This window comes from Myxine glutinosa, chromosome 7, assembly GCF_964187855.1.
Source record: "Myxine glutinosa chromosome 7, kmMyxGlut1.1, whole genome shotgun sequence".
Classification (NCBI taxonomy): domain Eukaryota; kingdom Metazoa; phylum Chordata; class Myxini; order Myxiniformes; family Myxinidae; genus Myxine; species Myxine glutinosa.
The window spans coordinates 51,864,984-51,890,216 of record NC_136267.1 but is presented as its reverse complement, the minus strand read 5'-3'; positions in this window follow the sequence as shown (position 1 = coordinate 51,890,216).

Here is a 25,233-nt window from a genome sequence, read left to right as displayed (position 1 = left end):
CTTCACAACGGACATGGTATGTACTATGAAGAAAGATGACTTCCTTGCCAACCAAACAAATAAACAACGTTTCATCAATCTACTGAGTGATGACCTTCAACGGTGGCACAACGCTGTTCATCATGCCAGGGCAGATGCAGATGTTCTCATAGTGGAGACAGCCATTGCATGTGCAAACACCAAGGACACCGTGATAGTTGGCGACGACACCGATCTTCTTGTTCTCCTTTGCAGTCGTGCAGGGCCCACATCTCACAACCTGTTCTTCCGACCTGAGCCTAAGCTGACGTCAAGGAGGCAAGCAAGATGTTGGAATATCGAGCAAGTGCAAAAGACACTTGGACGCAATGTTTGTGACAAGCTTCTTGTTGCACATGGACTCCTGGGTTGTGATACCACGTCAAGAATTTACTCGATTGGCAAATCAACAGCCTTGAAGAAGCTGAACTCCAGTGCGTATTTCTCCGAGCTTTTGGCAAATTTCAACACTCCTGGAGCGTCAAAAGAGGATGTCATGACAGCTGGAGAGAATGCCCTGGTTTGCTTGTATAATGCCCAGCCCGGGGAAACACTGGACATGCTGAGGCTTCAACGCTTCCACCAGAAGGTTTCAACAAGCACTGTCAGAGTTGAGCCTCGTACCCTGCCCCCTACATCAGCATCTGCAAAGCAACATTGCCTACGGGTGTATGTTCAGGTTCAGCAGTGGCAAGGAGTTGCCATGGATGCCAATGGTTGGGGATGGGCTATCCGTGACGAGAGAATGGTTCCCGTGATGACCGAGATGAAGCCTGCTCCAGATTACCTTCTAGATGCCATCCACTGTGGCTGCAAAACAGACTGCAGCACCCTACGATGCAGCTGTCGCAAGTACAGCCTGGAATGCTCTTACGCATGCAGTGAATGCAAAGGACTTCACTGTTCTAATGTGACCTTGTCAGAACCAGAAAGTGATCCAGAAGAAGAATAAGCTCTTAGGTTGGTGCTTGAATCGCAGTTCATTCAATTATTAAATAAAACACATTTTTTTTTTTTCAATATTTTTTTTTTTTTTCAATATTATTTTCAATATTATTTAACGATTTTTTTTGTATATATAGTACGATATGAACTTGTTCACATAAAGCCATTACATTGCAGGCCTCAGGGACATAAAATTGCAGGATCTCATAAGGATTTAGCACGGAAACAGTTTTTGGTCTGAAAAATTTATGCAGATTTTCGCTTAAAACCTTCTCTTAAAGATTGCAAAAATTGGAAATGTTCCAATGCTCCGATTCTCCTTGACTTTTAGTATGTCATTCTCCACTAAATTTGACATTGAAAAATGCATGTTTCATTACTATTGCAATTTGTGGTGGGTTCGACCCCAAAATGGCGTAGATTGACTGGACTAGTTATCTCATGTTCTTATTTCCAATATTTTATATTATTACTGACTCCTTTCCTGTCCACCTGTACTTTTCCATATTTTCCAGATTTGTCAGCTGTTTCTGTCTGTGTACACATTACTTGTCTACTCAGCCCATTCGGTTCCCTATTCTTCTCTATATGTCCTTACTTATGCTGTCTACGTGTTTGTTATTTGACCATTGGCTCTTCTTCCCTCATACGCCAAGTACAAATGCTCTATTGTGTTGTCAACATCACCCCTCTGTCATTAAGCTATTTCATGAAACTCAATTTGTATATAAAAAAAACGTTTTTCATTTGGAATAGTTGAAAAAAAATTCAAGCCCTGCTTCCATCCCCAGACATTTCTGTGAGAGCAGGAACCAAAATTGAAAGGGCATAATGTGTTGTTTTTGTTGTTGTTGTATAGCCCCAGACAGTTCTATCGAACAAGCCCGCAGCACAGAGACAGCCGATCGATCTCGCAAGAGCGGCCCAGAGATCCCCCACATCCAGGATCGTTTACTCCCACCTTCACAAAGTCAGGGACATGACGGTTAGAGAGAAAGAGAGAGAAGAGACAGAGACCAGAGGGAAAGGGCCGGTCCATGGGACCGATCGGTACTCTGACCGTGACCGTGCTGCCCTGACCAATCCAGGTGGCAGGGAAGAATTGGAGGGTACAATCACTGTCTCCGATAGTTGTGGGATAATGTGTTGGAATGTTTGCTGCACACTCATCTACAACAGTCACTATTTTAAGTAGTTTTACTTGATAAAATGGGTAGGCTCCGTGTTATCAGGGTTATAGCAACTCATTTAAACAAGTGTTCTTTGATACAATTGCATAGGATGCAGCACTTACCAATCGATTGTGAACCTCATGCAGTACATCTGAAAACGACTTTACGAAGGCAACTCTGTATTCGGTGATTTCCCAAGAAGTGTTCGTTTTGCCTCCTGCGATTGTTTTCGGGTTTTCCATCCGCCGCTGCGTCTTTCCATCCATCCGTGATGGGTTTTCAATACCGCGATAACTTAAGAACAGCTGAAGGGATCTAAATCAAACTTGGTACAAGTATGTATAATGATGCGAAGATGATGAACTGATTAGATTATGGGGTCAAGAAGTCAAAGGTCAGAGGTCCCATCATGTAAAAATTCTGTTATTATGCTAACTTGTGAACCAGTGATGGGACGTTAACCAGACTTGGTACAAGTATATATTACCAGCAACTGTTCCCGGCGTTTCCCCCCGTCCCACCCCTTCCTCCTCCCACCTCACCCCTCTCTCTGGCATCCTACCCCATCCTCCCCCTCTGGAATCCGACCCCATCCTTTCCCCTCCTTCCATCCCACTCCCTCCTCCTACTCCCACCCACCCCTCCCCCTCAAGACTCTGACCCCACCCTTTCCCCTCCTTCCATTCCACTCCCTAAATCCTCCTCCTCCTCCCATCCAAACCTTCCCCCTCCTTCCTCCTAGCTCCTCCCATCCCACTCCCTCCCTCCGGACGCTGACCCCACCCCTTACCCTCCATAATCCCACCCGTTCCCTTGCCGTTATATTTTGGGTTATAAGGCAGGTATTTATCAGGTGAAATTGCTGAGAAAGGTTCTGGTTTGAACTTAGTTCTGTACTGACATTGTATTTGCAATCCGTTGGGTGATGACATAAATGTTATTTCATTTACATTTCCCCAAAGGGTGATAAATAAGCCAGCAGGAAATATGTGCTTAAAGGGGAATCCAAACGCAATTTTTTGTTCCTGAAAATCATTAATCATGGAATAATTTTAAGTGGAAAAAAATTTTGAAATCCTTTTACCAATCAGAAAGTGTCGAAAAAAACCTCAGTGTCAATTTTTGATTTCGCCAGTGACGTCACACTCGTAACCCACCTCGATCCTAATGGCGGTTTACTTCGAGAAACGGTGTATGTTGAGCTCGGATTCCGATACTGATTTCACCATCAATAGAAACTCTGAAGGTTCTCAGTATGTGGAAACTGATCAGTAGGATTTTGAAGAAACTATTAGAGACAAAATTAGTGATGGAAACGCATTCGGGGGAATTATGGAGCCTTATCGTTTTGAGCCTTATGTGAGCGGAACATGGTGACAATGGAGGTGTTAGTGAAGATGAAAACACCGGCGCAGTGGAGAGAGGCAAAGGGGGCGGTGTGGGGTAGTGGCGAAGTGAAATGGGTTGCCGGCAGCCCAACACAGGTGTTCGATTCACCTCTCAAATCACCCGTGTGCATGTGCTGGCAGCTCGGTAGAGATGGTGTTACAGTTTTGAGCGACGGCTGTTTCTTCCACTCAATCGTGGGGATGGCATCAATCTCAATCATGGCAGATAACCACAAGATATGTATATAGCCATCTCTGTTGTTTCATAACAATGCTCTGAAAAAATGTCCCCGAGCACAAAAGCGAACATTTTGCAGGCCCGATCCATGCTCGGGTATTTCGGACAAACCTCATCCAATTTTTGGCAAATTTAGGGTCTTTCGGCCGTTGGTGTAGCATGAAACATCTTGGTTTGTATTACTACAACCACCAAGGATGCATCGACTAAACATATTTGTGGAAAATGGAAAATTATTGGCCATTTGAGTTCAATCGTACCTGTAACCCGTAGAAAATACAAAAATAGCTTCTGAGATCGAGGTCACGGCTAAGCATGAAGAAGACGATTTTGACTTTTAATCACAAAATTACCCACCTTATAAATTTGAAAACCCAGAAAAAGACACATCAAATCTGTTTTGTAGGGTATCGAGGGATAGATTTGCAGCGAAGTGGTCTGGGCGGGGTGGTCTCAACCTCACTTGCATGTGTAGCTTCATGTTTAGTAAATCTGTAAAGAAAAACGACTTTTCAGCCTTCAGAGAAAAATTGATGCGGACATAACAAAAACTGTTTTTTGTTTTTTTTTTCAACCAAAACGCAAAGGATGCGGAAATCAAGAAATTGCTTTTCAGATTCGGCACAAAATTCTGGTTCAGAAACCACTCTCAAACCTGTTGGCCTCAGATGTATAATTAAAATTGCTGTAGCTTTTGGATTATTATCACCAGCACCCCAAACAAATTCCAAATTCCTGCCCTGACTGACACTGGGAAGGCAAAGGCAAAGGTAAACAACACAGGGTAATCCTTGCCTTGGCAATTGCTTGATCAAATCAAATTGCTTTCTCAATAGGTCTAATATACTATGATAACAATGTCCAGGCCCGGATTAAGACAGCCCAGGACCCCAACAACGAATCTGTAAAGGGCCTTCCCCCCCCCCCCCCCCCCCCAATGGGATTGACCAAAAAAAATCCTAATTTCAAATAAAAACCAAATTTCTTGATTGGCAGATGTGCAGGTAACGTTGTAACTCTGTAATTATTGGCAGATGTGCAGGTAGCGTTGTAACCCTGTAATTATTGGCAGATGTGCAGGCAGCGTTGTAACCCTGTAATTATTGGCAGATGTGCAGGTAGCGTTGTAACCCTGTAGTTATTGGCAGATGTGCAGGTAGCGTTGTAGCTCTGCAGTTAATGGCAGATGTGCAGGTAGCGTTGTACCTCTAATTAATGGCAGATGTGCAGGTAGCGTTGTAACCCTGTAATTATTGGCAGATGTGCAGGTAGCGTTGTAGCTCTGTAGTTAATGGCAGCTGTGTAGGTAGCGTTGTAACGCTGTAATTAATAGCAGATGTGCAGGTAGAGTTGTAGCTCTGTAGTTAATGGCAAATGTGCAGGTAGCGTTGTAGTGATCGGCAGATGTGCATGTAGGGGTGTAGTGATTGGCAGATGTGCAGGTAGTGTTGTAGTGATTGGCAGATGTGCAGGTAGCATTGTAACTCTGTAATTAATAGCAGATGTGCAGGTAGCGTTGTAGCTCTGTAGTTAATGGCAAATGTGCAGGTAGCGTTGTAGCTCTGTAATTAATGGCAGATGTGCAGGTAGCGTTGTAGCTCTGTAATTAATGACAGATGTGCAGGTAGCGTTGTAGCTCTGTAATTCATGGCAGATGTGCAGGTGGCGTTGTAACCCTGTAATTATTGGCAGATGTGCAGGTCGCGTTGTAGCTTTGTAATTAATAGCAGATGTGCAGGTAGCATTGTAGCTCTGTAGTTATTGGCAGATGTGCAGGTTGCATTGTTGCTCTGTAGTTAATGGCAGATGTGCAGGTAGCATTGTTGCTCTGTAGTTATTGGCAGATGTGCAGGTTGCATTGTTGCTCTGTAGTTGATGGCAGATGTGCAGGTAGCATTGTAGCTCTGTAGTTATTGGCAGATCTGCAGGTTGCATTGTTGCTCTGAAGTTAATGGCAGATGTGCAGGTAGCATTGTTGCTCTGTAGTTGATGGCAGATGTGCAGGTAGCGTTGTAGCTCTGTAATTAATGACAGATGTGCAGGTAGCGTTGTCGCTCTGTAATTCATGGCAGATGTGCAGTTGGCGTTGTAACCCTGTAATTATTGGCAGATGTGCAGGTAGCGTTGTAGCTTTGTAATTAATAGCAGATGTGCAGGTAGCATTGTAGCTCTGTAGTTATTGGCAGATGTGCAGGTTGCGTTGTAGCTCTGTAGTTAATGTCAGATGTGCAGGTAGCATTGTAGCTCTGTAGTTAATGGCAGATGTGCAGGTTGCGTTGTAACTCTGTAGTTAATGGCAGATGTGCAGGTAGCGTTGTAACTCTGTAGTTATTGGCAGATGTGCAGGTAGCGTTGTAACTCTGTAATTAATGGCAGAAGTGCAGGTAGCGTTGTAACCCTGTAATTATTGGCAGATGTGCAGGTTGCGTTGTAGCTCTGTAGTTAATGGCAGATGTGCAGGTAGCGTTGTAACTCTGTAGTTATTGGCAGATGTGCAGGTAGCGTTGTAACTCTGTAATTAATGGCAGAAGTGCAGGTAGCGTTGCAACCCTGTAATTATTGGCAGATGTGCAGGTTGCGTTGTAGCTCTGTAGTTAATGGCAGATGTGCAGGTAGCATTGTAGCTCTAGTTAATGGCAGCTCCGCAGGTAGCGTTGTAACCCTGTAGTTATTGGCAGTTGTGCAGGTAGCGTTGCAGCTCTGTAATTAATGGCAGTTGTGCAGGTAGCATTGTAGCTCTGTAGTTAATGGCAGATGTGCAGGTGGAGTTGCAGCTCTGTAATTAATGGCAGATGTGCAGGTAGTGTTGCAGCTCTGTAGTTAATGGCAGATGTGCAGGTAGCGTTGTTACTCTGTAGTTATTGGCAGATGTGCAGGTAGTGTTGTAGCTCTGTAGTTAATGGCAAATGTGCAGGTAGCGTTGTAGCTCTGTAATTAATGGCAGATGTGCAGGCAGCATTGTAGCTCTGTAATTAATGGCAGATGTGCAGATAGCGTTGTAGCTTTGTAATTAATGGCAGAAGTGCAGGTAGCGTTGTAACCCTGTAATTATTGGCAGATGTGCAGGTGGCGTTGTAGCTTTGTAATTAATGGCAAATGTGCAGGTAGCATTGTAGCTCTGTAGTTATTGGCAGATGTGCAGGTTGCATTGTAGCTCTGTAGTTAATGGCAGATGTGCAGGTAGCATTGTAGCTCTGTAGTTAATGGCAGATGTGCAGGTTGCGTTGTAACTCTGTAGTTAATGGCAGATGTGCAGGTAGCGTTGTAACTCTGTAGTTATTGGCAGATGTGCAGGTTGCGTTGTAACTCTGTAATTAATGGCAGAAGTGCAGGTAGCGTTGTAACCCTGTAATTATTGGCAGATGTGCAGGTAGCGTTGTAATCCTGTAATTATTGGCAAATGTGCAGGTAGCGTTGTAGCTTTGTAATTAATGGCAGATGTGCAGGTAGCATTGTAGCTCTGTAGTTAATGGCAGATGTGCAGGTAGCGTTGAAGCTCTGTAGTTAATGGCAGATGTGCAGGTAGCGTTGTAGCTCTGTAGTGAATGGCAGATGTGCAGGTAGCATTGTAGCTCTGTAATTAATGGCAGATGTGCAGATAGCGTTGTAGCTTTGTAATTAATGGCAGATGTGCAGATAGCGTTGTAGCTTTGTAATTAATGGCAGAAGTGCAGGTAGCGTTGTAACCCTGTAATTATTGGCAGATGTGCAGGTTGCATTGTTGCTCTGTAGTTGATGGCAGATGTGCAGGTAGCATTGTAGCTCTGTAGTTATTGGCAGATCTGCAGGTTGCATTGTTGCTCTGTAGTTGATGGCAGATGTGCAGGTAGCGTTGTAGCTCTGTAATTATTGGCAGATGTGCAGGTTGCGTTGTAGCTCTGTAGTTAATGGCAGATGTGCAGGTAGCATTGTAGCTCTGTAGTTAATGGCAGATGTGCAGGTTGCGTTGTAACTCTGTAGTTAATGGCAGATGTGCAGGTAGCGTTGTAACTCTGTAGTTATTGGCAGATGTGCAGGTAGCGTTGTAACTCTGTAATTAATGGCAGAAGTGCAGGTAGCGTTGTAACCCTGTAATTATTGGCAGATGTGCAGGTTGCGTTGTAGCTCTGTAGTTAATGGCAGATGTGCAGGTAGCATTGTAGCTCTAGTTAATGGCAGCTCCGCAGGTAGCGTTGTAACCCTGTAGTTATTGGCAGTTGTGCAGGTAGCGTTGCAGCTCTGTAATTAATGGCAGTTGTGCAGGTAGCATTGTAGCTCTGTAGTTAATGGCAGATGTGCAGGTGGAGTTGCAGCTCTGTAATTAATGGCAGATGTGCAGGTAGTGTTGCAGCTCTGTAGTTAATGGCAGATGTGCAGGTAGCGTTGTAACTCTGTAGTTATTGGCAGATGTGCAGGTAGTGTTGTAGCTCTGTAGTTAATGGCAAATGTGCAGGTAGCGTTGTAGCTCTGTAATTAATGGCAGATGTGCAGGTAGCATTGTAGCTCTGTAATTAATGGCAGATGTGCAGATAGCGTTGTAACTTTGTAATTAATGGCAGAAGTGCAGGTAGCGTTGTAACCCTGTAATTATTGGCAGATGTGCAGGTGGCGTTGTAGCTTTGTAATTAATGGCAAATGTGCAGGTAGCATTGTAGCTCTGTAGTTATTGGCAGATGTGCAGGTTGCATTGTAGCTCTGTAGTTAATGGCAGATGTGCAGGTAGCATTGTAGCTCTGTAGTTAATGGCAGATGTGCAGGTTGCGTTGTAACTCTGTAGTTAATGGCAGATGTGCAGGTAGCGTTGTAACTCTGTAGTTATTGGCAGATGTGCAGGTTGCGTTGTAACTCTGTAATTAATGGCAGAAGTGCAGGTAGCGTTGTAACCCTGTAATTATTGGCAGATGTGCAGGTAGCGTTGTAATCCTGTAATTATTGGCAAATGTGCAGGTAGCGTTGTAGCTTTGTAATTAATGGCAGATGTGCAGGTAGCATTGTAGCTCTGTAGTTAATGGCAGATGTGCAGGTAGCGTTGTAGCTCTGTAGTGAATGGCAGATGTGCAGGCAGCATTGTCACTCTGTAGTTATTGGCAGATGTGCAGGTTGCGTTGTAGCTCTGCAGTTAATGGCAGATGTGCAGGTAGCATTGTAGCTCTGTAGTTAATGGCAGATGTGCAGGTAGCGTTGTAACTCTGCAGTTATTGGCAGATGTGCAGGTAGCGTTGTAGCTCTGTAATTAATCGCAGATGTGCAGGTAGCGTTGTAGCTCTGTAATTAATGGCAGATGTGCAGGTAGCGTTGTAACCCTGTAATTATTGGCAGATGTGCAGGTAGCGTTGTAGCTTTTTAATTAATGGCAGATGTGCAGGTAGCATTGTAGCTCGGGGAGTTATTGGCAGATGTGCAGGTTGCGTTGTAGCTCTGTAGTTAATGGCAGATGTGCAGGTAGCGTTGTAACTCTGTAGTTAATGGCATATGTGCAGGTAGCGTTGTAACTCTGTAGTTATTGGCAGATGTGCAGGTTGCGTTGTAGCTCTGTAATTAATGGCAGATGTGCAGGTAGCAATGTAGCTCTGTAATTATTGGCAGCTGTGCAGGTAGCGTTGTAGCTTTGTAATTAATGGCAGCTGTGCAGGTAGCATTGTTGCTCTGTAGTTAATGGCAGATGTGCAGGTAGCATTGTAACTCTGTAGTTAATGGCAGATGTGCAGGTAGCATTGTAGCCCTGTAGTTAATGGCAGATGTGCAGGTAGCGTTGTAACTCTGTAGTTATTGGCTGATGTGCAGGTAGTGTTGCAGCTCTGTAATTAATGGCAGATGTGCAGGTAGAGTTGCAGCTCTGTAATTAATGGCAGATGTGCAGGTTGCGTTGTAGCTCTGTAGTTAATGGCAGATGTGCAGGTAGCGTTGTAACTCTGTAGTTAATGGCATATGTGCAGGTAGCGTTGTAACTCTGTAGTTATTGGCAGATGTGCAGGTTGCGTTGTAGCTTTGTAATTAATGGCAGATGTGCAGGTAGCAATGTAGCTCTGTAATTATTGGCAGATGTGCAGGTAGCGTTGTAGCTTTGTAATTAATGGCAGCTGTGCAGGTAGCATTGTTGCTCTGTAGTTAATGGCAGATGTGCAGGTAGCATTGTAACTCTGTAGTTAATGGCAGATGTGCAGGTAGCATTGTAGCCCTGTAGTTAATGGCAGATGTGCAGGTAGCGTTGTAACTCTGTAGTTATTGGCTGATGTGCAGGTAGTGTTGCAGCTCTGTAATTAATGGCAGATGTGCAGGTAGAGTTGCAGCTCTGTAATTAATGGCAGATGTGCAGGTAGCGTTGTAGCTCTGTAGTTGATGGCAAATGTGCAGGTAGCATTGCAGCTCTGTAATTAATGGTCGATGTGCAGGTGGCGTTGTAGCTATGTAGTTAATGGCAGATGTGCAGGTAGCGTTTCAGCTCTGTAATTAATGGCAGATGTGCAGGTGGCGTTGTAGCTCTGTAGTTAATGGCAGATGTGCAGATAGAGTTGCAGCTCTGTAATTAATGGCAGATGTGCAGGTAGCGTTGTAGCTATGTAGTTAATGGCAGATGTGCAGGTAGCGTTTCAGCTCTGTAATTAATGGCAGATGTGCAGGCGGCGTTGTAGCTCTGTGGTTAATGGCAGATGTGCAGGTGGCGTTGTAGTTATTACCTTCGCAAAAGCGGAAGGTTATGTTTTGATCGCTGTGTATTTATTTGTATGTCTGTGTGTGTGTGTGTGTGTATGTTATTCGCATAACTCAAAAAGTATTCAACCGAATTGCATGAAATTTGGTGGGATGATTGGTTATTATACGGGACACATTTGATTAGATTTTGGGAGCAATCGGGTCAAAGGTCAAGGTCAAGGTCACGAAAAGGTCAAAATCTTATTTTTACCAAGTACAGAACAGTAGCTGCGGCGAAGGTATGCGCTCTACCGAGTGCCCGTTCTAGTTGGCAGATGTGCAGGTAGCGTTGTAACTCTGTAGTTAATGGCAGATGTGCAGGTCGCGTTGTAGTGATTGGCAGATGTGCAGGTAGCGTTGTAACTCTGTAGTTAATGGCAGATGTGCAGGTGGCGTTGTAGCTCTGTGGTTAATGGCAGATGTGCAGGTGGCGTTGTAGTTATTAGCAGATGTGCAGAATTAAATTTTATATTCGTACCGGTACTTTTCCATACAATTCTGAAACAATGTAAAAGGTATTTCCAGGTAATATCACTTCGAGTTGCTATAACGCACTTCCAGCATGTCAGTACTGAGTACAGTGACTGGTGAGTAAAGGTAAAGTTTGAGGACCTCCCCGAGATGAAGGCCTCCAGCCTGTGCTCCTCAGGCACCATTGTTTATCCGGGCCTGACAACGACATGTCGGCCTACTTGGTGTGACGAGCCATCATGGAAGGCGAGACCTTTGGGTTACAGATTCGACATTCGTCCCGCCGATTCACACACAGACCAAGAATGAGCTCCAGAAAATGAATGAATGCTCGAGATGATGTAACCAACAACTCACCCGCCGGGCTTACTCCCCACAGTGCTCACTGACCCCAGGCTCAGCCTCCTCAATCAATGACTCTTCACCCCCATGATCGATCATTCCGTTCAACAAGGCAATTGGAAAAAGGGAAATTTGAAGGGAACAAGCGAGGAGGGTTCTTGCCCAACGGCCTCGACCCCTCCCTCTCCTCAACGGCCTCGACCCCTCCATCTCCTCAACGGGCTTGACCCCTCCTCCCTCTCCTCAACGGGCTTGACCCCTCTTCCCTCTCCTCAACGAGCTTGACCCCTCTTCCCTCTCCTCAACGGGCTTGACCCCTCTTCCCTCTCCTCAACGGGCTTGACCCCTCTTCCCTCTCCTCAACAGGCTCGACCCCTCCCCCCTCTCCTCAACGGGCTCGACCCCTGCCCCCTCTCCTCAACGGGCTCGACTCCTCCCTCTCCTCAACGGGCTCGACTCCTCCCTCTCCTCAACGGGCTCGACCCCTGCCTCGCCTCAACGGGCTCGACCCCTCCTCCCTCTCCTCAACGGGCTTGACCCCTGCCTCGCCTCAACGGACTCGACCCCTCCTCCCTCTCCTCAACGGGCTCGACTCCTCCTCCCTCTCCTCAACGGGCTCGACTCCTCCCTCTCCTCAACGGGATGATGCTCCTCCCCTCACCCCTCGTATAATTTTATTTCCCCTAATCTTTTTTCTCCCTCCCACCTTCATTTCTTTACCTCTTCTTCGCCCACTTTCACTCCGCCCACTTTCTCTCCCACCTCCCCACCCCCGGCCCTCCTCCCTCCCCCCCCACCCCCGGCCCTCCTCCCTCCCCCCCCATCCCCGGCCCTCCTCCCTCCTCCCCCACCCCCGGCCCTCCTCCCTCCCCCACACCCCCGGCCCTCCTCCCTCCCCCACACCCCCGGCCCTCCTTCCTCCCCCCCACCCCCGACCCTCCTCCCTCCCCCCCCACCCCCGGCCCTCCTCCCTCCCCCCCCACCCCCGGCCCTCCTCCCTCCCCCCCCACCCCCGGCCCTCCTCCCTCCCCCCCCACCCCCGGCCCTCCTCCCCCACCCCCGGCCCTCCTCCCCCACCCCCGGCCCTCCTCCCTCCCCCCCACCCCCGGCCCTCCTCCCCCACCCCCGGCCCTCCTCCCTCCCCCCCACCCCCGGCCCTCCTCCCTCCCCCCCACCCCCGGCCCTCCTCCCTCCCCCCCACCCCCGGCCCACCTCCCTCCTCAAGCAACCAGAACCAAAAATATCCTCACTTATAACCCTCTATCTACTCAGCAATCAACCTCCTCCCACGTCCCACCCCACCTTGCCCAGGTTTTAAGAGCCAGAGAGATGGGCCTCTTCACCAGAAACAGAGAACCTGCAGGACAGGTGTGCGTGGTTCTGGACAGGTACGTGTGGTTGTAGATCGGTACATGTGGTTGTAGACAGGTATGTGTGGTTGTAGACATGCAAGTCCGTGTGGTTGTAGACCGATACATGTGGTTGTAGACAGGTATGCAAGTCCGTGTGGTTGTAGACAGGTACGCATGCATGGTTGTAGACAGGTACGCATGCATGGTTGTCGACAGGTAGGTGTGATTGTACACAGGTACACGTGTGGTTGTAGACAGGTAAATGTGGTAATACACAGGTTATTGTATTCGGGTCATATTGTTGTAATATGATGGAACAGTTGGTTTATTTTATATCAACTATTGTATGATGGTGTTACGTTATCTGTTTGTATTTATTGTATGATTATATGTTGTGTATTGTTGCAGGTGTCGTTGTTAATCTTCATCTTATTCCTGTTTGGATTCTCGTTGCTTTAAAAAAAAAAGATCAGTCATTCTGAATTTGGAATGTGACGTTTTCCACCAAATATAAAGATTCTAAAAGTGCGGATGATCCCATTTAATTAAATTAAAAGTTTCATATTGACGAGTCCCATAAAACGACAAATATTAATTTATTTACAAATGTAGGTTACTGTATTGTTATGAATGAACATGTTACTTTTACGAAAAGCATCAGATATAGATATATAAATAATTCCATGATCTTAGCTTTAATTAATTAATTAATTAGTCAGTTTCAAATGCATATTAACTCGTTTTTATATAAATACAAGTTGCTGATTTTTTTTTCCCACAACGCATTATGTTTGTCTAATGTAGGGCTGGCAGGTCAGCTCGGAGGTACGCACGCTCACCTCTGAGCTGTCTGGCCCGGGTTCGAATCTCGACCCAGCTATAAACTGTCAGTCAAAACGTCAAGCCTGGCCAGCCGGTTCGTGAAAGACTTGGCGGCCAAAATCGTTCCCCGGCCGACCTCGCAAGGAGTTTGGGGCTTTTAAATGAGTAGTAGTGCAGGTAGTCGTGTATGTTTGTATAATACCTGAGAATATCTGATTGGTGAAAATTATCATCGCTATGGCTTGATTTTATGATTTACTGCATTTCTGCTTATATGACGAAGCATTCCTGAAACCTTCATTGAAGAGGCATCACTTGAGTAATATAATTAATTTCATAAAATCATATCTTTACCTCTTCCTCCTCCACCTGGACCCCTTAACCCACTCGCACTCCCCAATCCATGATATCCCAATCAAGATTCATCGGTGGGATGTTCAAAACATTCGCAGAATGAAATGGAAAAGTCCAAGAAACGCCAATGTTGTTTCTTTTTCAATAGAGTTTACATAATTATTAAGGAAATGGTTTTTGTAATAATTATTTCTACTTGTATCTTGGAACTTTCTTTTTTAACCTTTACTTGTGAGTATCTCATTCTGTGCACAATTTTGAACGCCCCACGATATTACTCCGCGTAGAATTGCGTTATGAGACAAAGACTAAGTTGAGATGTAATTACAACTCAAAATACAAACAATACATATAACTCTCAAATTAATACAACGAACGGAATTATAATCATGAGCTTGTTGTATAATTTAATTTAATTTTTATAGTCGGTTTATACAATATTTGTGCGGCTCTGTTGCTTTTTCATAAATGGCATTTTAGAATTTAGTGCCCATCCCATAACTTTTGAGTAAATTACAAGATTCTGAGAACCACAGTGTCGACCTGCATTACCTGTACACCAGAGCAAGCAGATTAACTGAAGGTAGGGCTGGCAGGATGGCCGAGACTAGAGGTACGCACACTCGCCTCTAAGCTATCTAGCCTGCGTTTGAATCTCGGGCCAACTATAAACTGCCACCCCGGTGTTTCACAGGCAGGGTGATTCATTCAGACGGACATTAAACCAAGCATCCTGTCTGCCAACAATAGTCGGTGGACGTTAAAGATCCGACAATGTCCTTCGCAAAGAGTAGGCGAGTATTCACCGACACCCTGAACAAGTTATAAATACCTGCCCTAACCTAGAGAGGGCATTGCATCAGTAGCACAGCCACACAGAGAAAGAGAGACAGAGAAAGAGAGACAGAGACAGAGACAGAGACAGAGACAGAGACAGAGAGAGACTTTGACTTTTGAAGCTCTTTTATTATAAAGGTAAGAAAACCACACAAGTCATGCAAATAATAGTCACTACAATACCAAACATGTGCAGCCGAACAACAACAATAAAAACACCAAACACTAAAGTAAAAAATTTAACAAATCATTATCAAGTTTACAAAACCCACCCTTTACACACCATTTTTCCACAAAGGTTTGTAAATCAGCTTTCATTTGGCAAAAGGAAAAGTCCAAGCGTAACCTTGCCATGACCAGAGCCATAAACACAATTACCACATCACATAAAATATCAGCATTTGCCAGGAGCTTTGCTTTTCTTGTCTTGTCGATTGCTAATTTTCCAATAGAAATTAAGAAATTAGCAAGAGCAGTCTCAGAGCGTTTTTTGTACCTAAGTAGTATTCCAAAAATAAAAACACGTGTAGAAAAAGAAAAGTTCATACGATTAAAAAAAGTTGATAAAAAAAACCAAAAACCAAAGAGAAGAGAGAGTCTTGCACAATCTACGTAAGCATGGAAAAGGTCTTCAGAAATCATACAAAAAGGGCATTCCACTGAATTATCCTCATTAAAACGATGTAATAAAACATTGGAGGGCAACACCATATGGGCGAGTCTCCAAGCAATGTCACCAGTCCTTTTAACAATCGGTGAAACATACATTGCAGACCATTGCGGATGGGAGGGAGACCCAGAAGGCAGTTTCTCTTTCCATCGAGCCCCAAAAGAAATTGGCTGTAACGAGGGAAACCGGATTGAAATACACAAATGATAGTCTCTTTTTATCCTTGCTGGAAAGTGGTGATGAGGACAAGATAGTTGTTGTGGTGCTACCAGCCGGCAGGCTAGAGCTAGCACAGATCTGTGGTGGTGTATGGTGATCACCAATGTTGGCGTTTAAGCTCAGGCCCAAGGGCCTAAAAACATACAGGATTTCCTGGAGGACCTTGGCTAAGCTCCTCAAAGATCTGATACCAGTTCTTACTTGGAGATGTCCTGCGGAGAACCAACTATTCCTGTTACAGTCACGAAGGTCCCGAGTCGTTTTCACGCCAGCACTCAAAAAACGTTGCACAAAAGCACGTGAGTGAGGAATAGCAGGAAAGAGGGCATTGTAGAAAAGGGGTTCCCGGAGGAACCTTTCACTGTAGTACGTCCCCATTTGCCGAGTTACTGAAATGGACCGCCAGACGTGCAAGACATTTTGGTAAAAGTCAGGGAGCAGCGAAGCTCCATGAAAAAGAGTTCACAATTGTAGCCGAGCATGCCGGCTTGTTTTAATATACAGTTTGCAGTAGATTTCCAGGTCAAGGCCTCCAGAAATATAAAACGACGAGCTGTAGAGACTCGGAAGGCCATCACCCGACAAAGAATGTCCATAAGTCCATGACCCCCTTCCGCCAGTGGAAGGCAAATAGTCTCTGGCTTTAGCCAGTGTTTGCCATCCCAAAAGAAGTCAAGCAAACATTTTTGGATTGACGACACCAACGTTGCAGGTGGCTGCAAGGTAATCATTTTATGCCATAAGAGAGGGGCCACCAGGTTGTTAATGACCAGGGCACGACCTCGGAAAGACAAGGTCGACAAAATTCCTCTCCATCTGTGTAATTTATTGCTAATTTTGTGGAGCAAACCATCCCAGCAAACCATCATTGGAATCTCCAGCGATGAAGCTAACTCCAAGGGCCTTTCACTCACTCACCGCAGGCAGGTAGGTGGTCTTTCTGTCTTCTACCGACTCCTCTCCGGCCTTGCTCCCCCAGCTCTCTCTGGGCTCTGTCCCCCAAACATTCCTACAGGTCACACAAGATCTGCCTGCAACCCTCTTATGGTTAAACTGCCAAAATCAGGACTTTCTGCTCACCCTCACTCCTTCGTTCCTCTTTTCTCCCGCCTCTGGAACAAACTCCCTCACTCTCTTCAATCCCACTCCACCCTCCAGGTCTTTAAAACAGCTGTTCACCACCATCTCTTATCCTCCCCCATCCAAAACCTTGATCTTTTCTACCCCCGCTAATTTCGGTCCCCTTGTGTTTTATACCTCTCCCCCCCCCCCCCCTTCCCACGCCTCCTCCCCCCAAGCCCTCTCCCTCCCACACTTCTCCCTGCTCTCAAATGTTGTGGTTGTGTGCTTCCCCTTCTCTCCGCATCTTGTATTCCGCTCCCTCTTTTTGTATATTTTGTTTGTCTGGTTGATTTATTTGTGAAATAAATGTTAGCTCTTTCACGAGCCTCGATTCAGTATCCAAAAAAAAAAAAAAAAAAAAAAAAAATCCCAATTCCTTTTGACAAAACCAGGGCTTCCAAGATAAACACCGAGGTATTTCACACCTTCTTTTCCCCATGTCAAATTCATAGGGAGAATTGGAAGGGCAGAAGGTGGCGTACCGCCGACCCAAACTGCTTTGCATTTCGACCAATTAATTTGCGTTTTACAATGTACATGCTTGAGAGTAGACCCGTAGACTCTCAAATAGCAGAGCAATGTCATTACTGCTGCGAACAGCAACACATACATCATCAGCATAGGCCGAAATGACAATGGGCTTTTCTGATGGAGTCACTGAAAAGCCCATATGAGAAGATCGTAAACGAATCAAAAGGGGCTCAATGCAAAGAGAGTACAAGATTCCAGATAAGGGACAGCCTTGCCTAATTCCCTTCCCAATCCGCAAAGGTGAACAGAGACCATCATTGATTTTGATCAAGCTAAAAATGTGATTATACAATAAGGATACATATGAAATAAAGGATGCCCCAAAACCAAATTGCTTCAAAATGTGAAACAAATACTCATGATTAACAGAGTCAAAAGCCTTTTCTTGGTCAATAAAAAAGAGACCGGTATGTTGTTGTTGAAATGCACACACATCCCACAGGTCTCGTACCAAAAAAATGTTATCGTGCATAGATCTGTGCATAACACAGTACGATTGATCCTGATGTATAACTGTGCTTAGAACAGTCTTTACACGGTTAGCTAGCGTTTTGGCAAAAATCTTGTAATCTGTGCAGAGAAGAGAGATTGGACGCCAGTTCTGTATCAATTGCAGGTCGTTTTTCTTAGGGATAAGGCAAACAACTGCATGTCGACAACTAAGGGGTAACAATCCCTCACGCAGGCTGTATAAATACACTGAGTGCAAAGCAGGACCAAGCATGTCCCAAAAGGTTTTATAAAATTCAGCTGGTAGCCCATCAAAACCAGGAGCCTTATGATCAGCAAGGCCATCGAGCGCAGTTTTAAGTTCACCGAGAGTAATGTTCTCATCCAAGACATGCCGTTGATGCTCATCTATCTGCGGTAAATTGGTCGTAATATTCTGCATTGCAGGCACATCATTGGGCTTAAAGGAAAACACATTCTCAAAATAAGACCTAACAAAATGAACAATCTCCGTATTATCACTAAGAATATGCCCATCACTAGCCCGAAGACTAAGCATTTGCTGGCTCGCCTTCGTCGTCTTCTCAAACTTAAAGAAATCTTTACAACATGTGTCTGACGACAGTAAACCATTCACTCTCAGCCTGACTAAGGCACCAATACCATTTTCTTGAATTAATTCCTTAAGCAGAGTTTGTTTTTTAAAGAGGAGTTGACACCGTCTTTCATCACTGAGAACCTCAGCACCTTCCTGCAATCGTAGAATTTCTAGTTTCAAGGCATCAATACATAATTGTTTACTTTGAGAGCAATTGGTTTTGTATTGCTGACAGAAAACACGGATCTGCGCTTTAGCATAGTCCCACCACTGACAGAGATTTAGGAAACGATGTTGGAAATACACAACCTTGTCCCAAAAAACCACAAAGGATGATTTAAAGAAAGGATCGCTCAGAAGTGAGGTGTTAAAAGACCAATACAAGGTGCGGCGTTTGAAACGAGGAAAAGAAAACACCGTTTTACCAAAGAATGATCAGAGAAGCCTGAAGGGACAATAGCCGTATATGTCACAAGGTTGACAACAGAGTTAGGAATATAAAATTTATCAAGACGAGCAAGTGAAAGATGATTTAGTAAAACCCGACACCAGCTAAATTGCTGCAGGTTTGGGTGTTGTTGCCGCCATACATCGTTGAGGTCATGCCGCGAAGTTATACTGGAAAGAGGCCTACTTGAAGCTGGATGTGGCTCTGCACTGTTCCTATCTAAAGTTGGGTTTACAGTACAGTTAAAGTCACCCCCTAAGCACAACAACGTATCAGAAGAGAGGTGTCTCAGGAAATTAAAGGACTGATTAAAAAAAGTTCCTCTATCTGTGCTATCGCTTGGAGCATAGACGTTAACAAACATAAATCGTTGCTGATTGTATTCAAACTCTACAGAGGCTCGATAGCCTGGTACGATTTCCTTAAAGATTGGGGGGGAGACAGCCAAACGTGAACTGACAAAAAAAGCAATACCCGCACTCACAGAATCTGTATTACTAAAAAACCAAGTGCCAATCAGCTGTTGCTGCCAATCAGCCATGCTGTCTGCAGTGGCACGAGTTTCTTGCAATAAAAGTACATCAATCTTTTCCCTCCTGGCTAATTGCACAGTTTGGGACCGACGCAGCTGACTGCGCCCACCGTTAATGTTCAAACTAGCTATGTTCATAGAAACATAGGCAGCAACACAGCCATTACAGGTTTAATTCTTTCCTTGCTGTGACAAGGTACCTCTTCAGTCTTTTCAGTGATTGATCAGAAATATGAAGGGCCGCAGATTGTTGTACAACTTCCTGAGCCCCACTAATGAAGGCGTGAGTATCAACGAAGAAATCGCAGATTTTCACGCGCCTTTTACGGTAAGTTTTTTGTAGGAAATCTATGATTTCAGCAGGGGGGACAGAGCCTCCAGAGACATGCTCCGATGAGAAGTCGGCCTCACCATCACTCAGTGAGGCAACGGAAGAACCCCCATCAATCACAATCATTGTATTGAGAGTCCATTGCCGAGGCAACGGGCTCATCAACGCGACAATCTGAGACTTCAGCACTATCACCCTGCTGACCATGAGCTTGACAAGGCTCAGCTGCCTCAATGGAGGATTCCACAGACAGATCACTAGTTCCTACACACTCACCACTCCCCAGAGGGAGAGGAGGCACAACCAACACAAGCTTCAGCAGGGGACACACATGGAGGCTCAACCTCACATGGAGGTTTACCCTCAGAACACCGGAGAGACTCAGGTGCTGTCTGGCCAACACATAAATTTTCAGCATTTATCACATTACCCTCAGAGTATTCTGAAGGCAGAGGAGGCTGAGGAATTACCTCAACTGGAGGCAACTGCTGAGGAGGAGGTCGCGCTCCATCATCACCGTCACTAACCACTTGAGCCAAGACCTTATGCCAAGACCCAAGACCCAAGACCAAGACCAAGACTTGAGCCAAGACCAAGACCTTGAGCCAAGCCAAGACGCGTCCAAGGTTGGAGGACCGGCCAAGACCTTATCAGGCTCGTTGAGGTCGCGAGAAGGTGGGAGGGTTCTTTTCCTGGTTCTCTGTTTGTCTACAATGGGGTTTGTGTCAGCACCACCTATATTGTTTACATCATCGACAACGATCTCAGTAGAGCCCTGCTGTTCATCACCATTCAGGCTAGTGACTCTATATGTGGACTTTTTGGGGCACGAGTCTTTTAAATGACCATATTGACCACACTCAAAACAAACTAGAGACTCTGTGGAGACAAAGACCCGATAAGTGTGACCTTCGACCTTGAAGGGCAATACCGCATTTAAAGAGGTTACACCACGCGGTAAAATCATATAAACAAAACGACGAAAGGACATGACGTGTTTTAAACGGTTATTTTTTCCTCGTACAGGAACCATTGTAACTGAAGAGACGACAGAACCAAGTTTGTTTAGTTCAGTAACCAGGTCTTTGTTCTTAAGGAACGGAGGAGCGTAGAGAGAGAAACCCGAACTACCGGCGTGTCGAGTGGACATACCTGAACAAACACGTCGGGAGCAAAGAAGAGCCCGTGCTCGACTATTTGAGCAACCATGGGCACTGCGGAAACAAAGATTACCACGCGTTTATTCATGCGAGAAGCCGCTTTTACATTATCCAAACCGATTATCTCTCCAACGGCAAGGATAATGGCCTCGACGTCGATTCCCGACGGAGGTGAACAAACTAACCCATGCTTTCGGGTTAGCGCTTCAAGAGACGTGTAACGAGAGCTATCCGCCATCGTTTCCACGTTTAAACAAAGGATAAATGTATAAAGGGTTAATGAAGCCAAAAAGCTCCAGTAAACAAACGAAAAAATAAAAAATATTTACGAAAAAAGAAACGGAAAAAGTATTATGATTTGTAACACGAGGCAAAAAAAACCGAAGAGGGAACCGCCCTAAGAGGGAACCTTTACCGGTCTCACCACTTGTGCTCCCTCACTCTCTCACTCTCAAGAGGGGGAAGGGATGATAACGTGGATGGGGGATACACAAAAGATGGCACAAAGGTGAGAAGAGGTAAGGGGAGGGTAAAGATACAAACCACGAGCACAGAGCTGCAATGCGAAAACACGAGCAGATGCCATGACACCGCACCCAATGTACCGACAGCCGAGAGAGAGAGAGAGAGAGAGACTTTGACTTTTGTATCCTTTTATTATAAAAGTATAAAACCATTCCACAAAGCAGTGTTAAACCAAGCAACGAGTTCAAAGAAACATTGTATAAGGATCATAAACACACCAAAAAAGAACAAAGGATATTCAAAAGAAACCAGCAAGTATAAAAATTTTACCAACCAAAGGTGAGGACACAAACAGAAACCACAAACAATTTTAAAGGAAATGCTCACGCAAGAGCTATGAACACATCAAGAGCAAATTAAGCGTTTGATTAAATTAAGTGAAAAATTGAGAAAGGGAAAGAGAGGGGGGGGGGGGGGGGGAGAGAGAAGGGGAGAGAAAGAGGGGGAGAGAGGGAGGGAGAGAGAGAGGGAGAAAGAGAGGGAGACTTTTTTAAAATTTATTTATTTATTGGTGATCCCAATGCGATCCAAATGGACAGACCAGGAGATAAACCTCGCACAACCAGTAGCCGGGAGCGACAGAGCATTCGTGTCCTTCCCAACCGTGTTCCTTTCTGAATGCACCATGTAACACGTCACCATGTTCACTGCTGGAGGAATGTTTGTGAACGCATCACATCATAACGCTTTTCCGATATGTTTTCCTTGATGAACTTGGGGACTTGTGAGCCACTCCAGAGGTGTTGGAAAAAGGCCGATCGTAATGGGCAGGTGCTCCGTCTTGGAGGTGCTCCATCTTGGAGGTACGCCATCTTGCAGGCACGCAATGTTGCAGGTTATCCATCTTGCAGGTCATCCATCTTGCAGGTGCCCCATCTTGTAGGTTCTCCATCTTACAGGTGCTCCATCTGTATGACGCTTTGGAGTTGCAAGCTTTCTGGGGCTACAGCGGTGATCCGTTCACTCATTTACCCCCGGGTCGAGCTGTAACCCCCCCCCCCCCCCCCCCCCCCCCCCCCCCCACAAATTTGGAGAGAGAGAGAGAGGGAGAGAGAGAGAGAGAGAGAGAGAGAGAGAGAGGGAGAGAGAGAGAGAGAGAGAAACATTCGACATTTGTCCCCGTTTGTTGCCAGGAAAACATTGTTCACAGTGAAAAGCCAAAAAACAATTCAAGGCGATGGCTGTACAAGTTTAAAATGGGAGACAAGATAAATCATAAATTCATTGTAAGAGAACCATCAGCCAGTTGACATAAGGATGCCTTGATACACCACCGTTGTGAGAACACTGTGCAATCATTCGATTGAAACTCAAGATTTACACGCGATGTGACGAAGGCTTTAAAAAGGTGAACAACATCATCAACAGAATTACAGGCATTTTGCATCCTGTGTTTTCTCGACAAGTATATGGCAAGTTTTGCTTCAGAAGACAAATAGTTGACTAAAAGGCACTCATCTTTACACAGGCGGGAAGTAGTGAAACCGAAGATAAAAACACAATGCGTAAAAATTAGGCCAAGCCCCCGGACCACACGTGATAAAACTGTAAAAAGGGGTGCCAACCTAGGACAATCAACAAAAATGTGAGTAATGGTTTCCGTCGCACCGCAAAACGGACATAATTCCGTGTTATCGGAACATATGCGATGCGATAAAACATTTGATGGTAAAATGTAGTGCGCCAGCCGCCATTGTAAGTCTCCGGAGCGCTTGGCGATGGGGGCCTTGTACATAGTAAGCCAATTGATGGTGGTGGAAGGAGTAGTCCGGAACATTCTCCCCCAGTGCGCTTGCGGTTCTGCGGGTCTATCGTGAACAAGGGTTAAAACACACAAAGCATAAACACAAGATTTCTCCATCAAATGAAAAGAGGTGAAGCCCTGAAAATGAAGTAGAAGTCTAGGAAAGAGAAATTCGGATAAAGAAGGGCTAGCTTCCGCCTGTGGGGCCCATTTTAGCCCGGTTCCCTTGAAAAACCGCAGGATCACAGAAAAGATCCTTCCTATGACTCGAATGGATCGAACTCCGGTGGCTACAGCAATGTCAGCAGCTGGCTTCCACTTGTAAGGAAAAGGGGTTCTGAGATGTTTAACCTTGATGCATCCGACGTCGATAAACTTTTGCATAAAAGCACGGTTACTGCAGACCCCTTCAAATATTGGGTTTAGAAAGATGGGCTCGTTTAAAAACAGCTCAAGAGAATAGTTCCTGTTGTCACGGCGAACAGTAACCGCTTGCCATGCCTCCAGCATACTCCTATAGAATAGAGGAACTGGTGTTACATCAACTTTCGTGGTGTCTATAAGGAACAGTTCTTGGTCGTAGTTGAGTTTCCCTGCTTGCTGAAGCAGGCAGTGAGCCGACGCTTTCCACGAGACGTCGGTGTACAGCAGCCTACGAAGTGAAAGGAGGCGAAAAGCCATCACTTTGCTAGAAACAGCAATCAGTCCATGTCCTCCTTGGGCAGCAGGCAGGCTGAGCACACCAGGTCGAAGCCAGTGCTTACCTCCCCAAAAAAAGTCGATAAAAGTAGCTTGTAGCTTTTTGAGAAAGAAATCTGGGGGCTGCAGTGCCATTAAAACATGCCAAAGCATTGATGCCGCAAGATTATTTATAACAAGGGTTCGGCCCCGATAAGAAAGTTGACAAAGTAAACCCCTCCATTTCAGCAACCGTCTCTCAGTTTTGATTATGAGAGACTCCCAGTTTTTTAAAATGAAGTTTCCAGGGCCAAGAAAAACACCGAGATAAAGGATTCCATCCCTTGTCCATTCAAGTTGTTCGGGCAGAGTTGGAGGAATGGCTCCATTTTGTGGACCAAGGTAAAGAGCACTGCTCTTCTTCCAATTGACCTTTGCAGAGCTTGCCAAACTAAATTCATGGACACATTGGACCAAGGCGGAGACATCTTCATCCGAATGGACGATTACGCAAAGATCGTCCGCATAAGCGATCACCTTAACTGGGTGCGCCGTTGGTTGCGGAAGGAAACCGAGAAGACGTGCACGCAAGCGAACAAGCAAAGGTTCAAGTGCGAGGGAGTACAGGAGGCCAGACAAAGGACATCCTTGGCGAGAGAGAGAGAGAGAGAGAGAGAGAGAGAGAGAGAGAGAGAGAGAGAGAAAAAAAAAAGAGAAGAGAAGAGGGAAAGGGCCCGTCCATGGGGACCAATCGGCACCCTGACCGTGACCACGCTGCCCTGACTAATCCGGGTAGCAGGGGAAGAATGGGGAAGATTTGGCCCCGTTGGGGGTCCAACCACCACGAAGAGGCATCCCAGATTGTTGTGGAATACCTGTTTTCATGAAGGCTGGTGCCAGTCTGCGTCGGCGGGCAAGTACTGAACTTTATCACCTGAAAGCCGAGAGGAGTACGTTTCCCACCATAGGAAGCGGAAAGAGACGCAGTTTCTGTCACGCAGCGGTTGACATTCTCTAATCGGATTTCAGGTGATAAAATCGATTGCTTCTTGATTGCCAACCCATCTCGAACTAGAACGGCACTTGGTAGAGTGCGTAACTCTGCCAGGCTGAACAGTTTACGTTTTGTATCCCACTGATAGGCCGGACTGCAAAGCAGATAGCGAAAGAGAGGTGTGATGTGATGGGGGTGAGTTGCTTGAAGGATGAAGTGGGACAAATCGTTGTGGACCCAGATGGAATTAAAGGAAGATGGAAGAGATATATGGAAATACTGTTGAATGCAGAGAATGAATGGGATGGCAACATAGAGAGTAACCCAGTTTTAGGACCGGCAGAGAAGATAACCGAGAAGGAAGTTGAGGAAGCGATAAAAGCAATGAAGAGCAGAAAAGCGGGAGGGCCGAGGGGAGTTGTGGGAGATATGTTGAAGGCAGCGGGAAATTGGGGTGTGAAGAGAATGACAGAGATCTGCAATCTGGTGGTGAAAGAAGGCCGCATTCCAGTGGATTTGGGAACTGAGTACCCTCGTCCCTCTATACAAGGGGAAAGGTGACCCTCTGGGCTGTGGCTCGTATCGAGCGATAGAGTTATTGGAGCATGGAATGAAGTTAT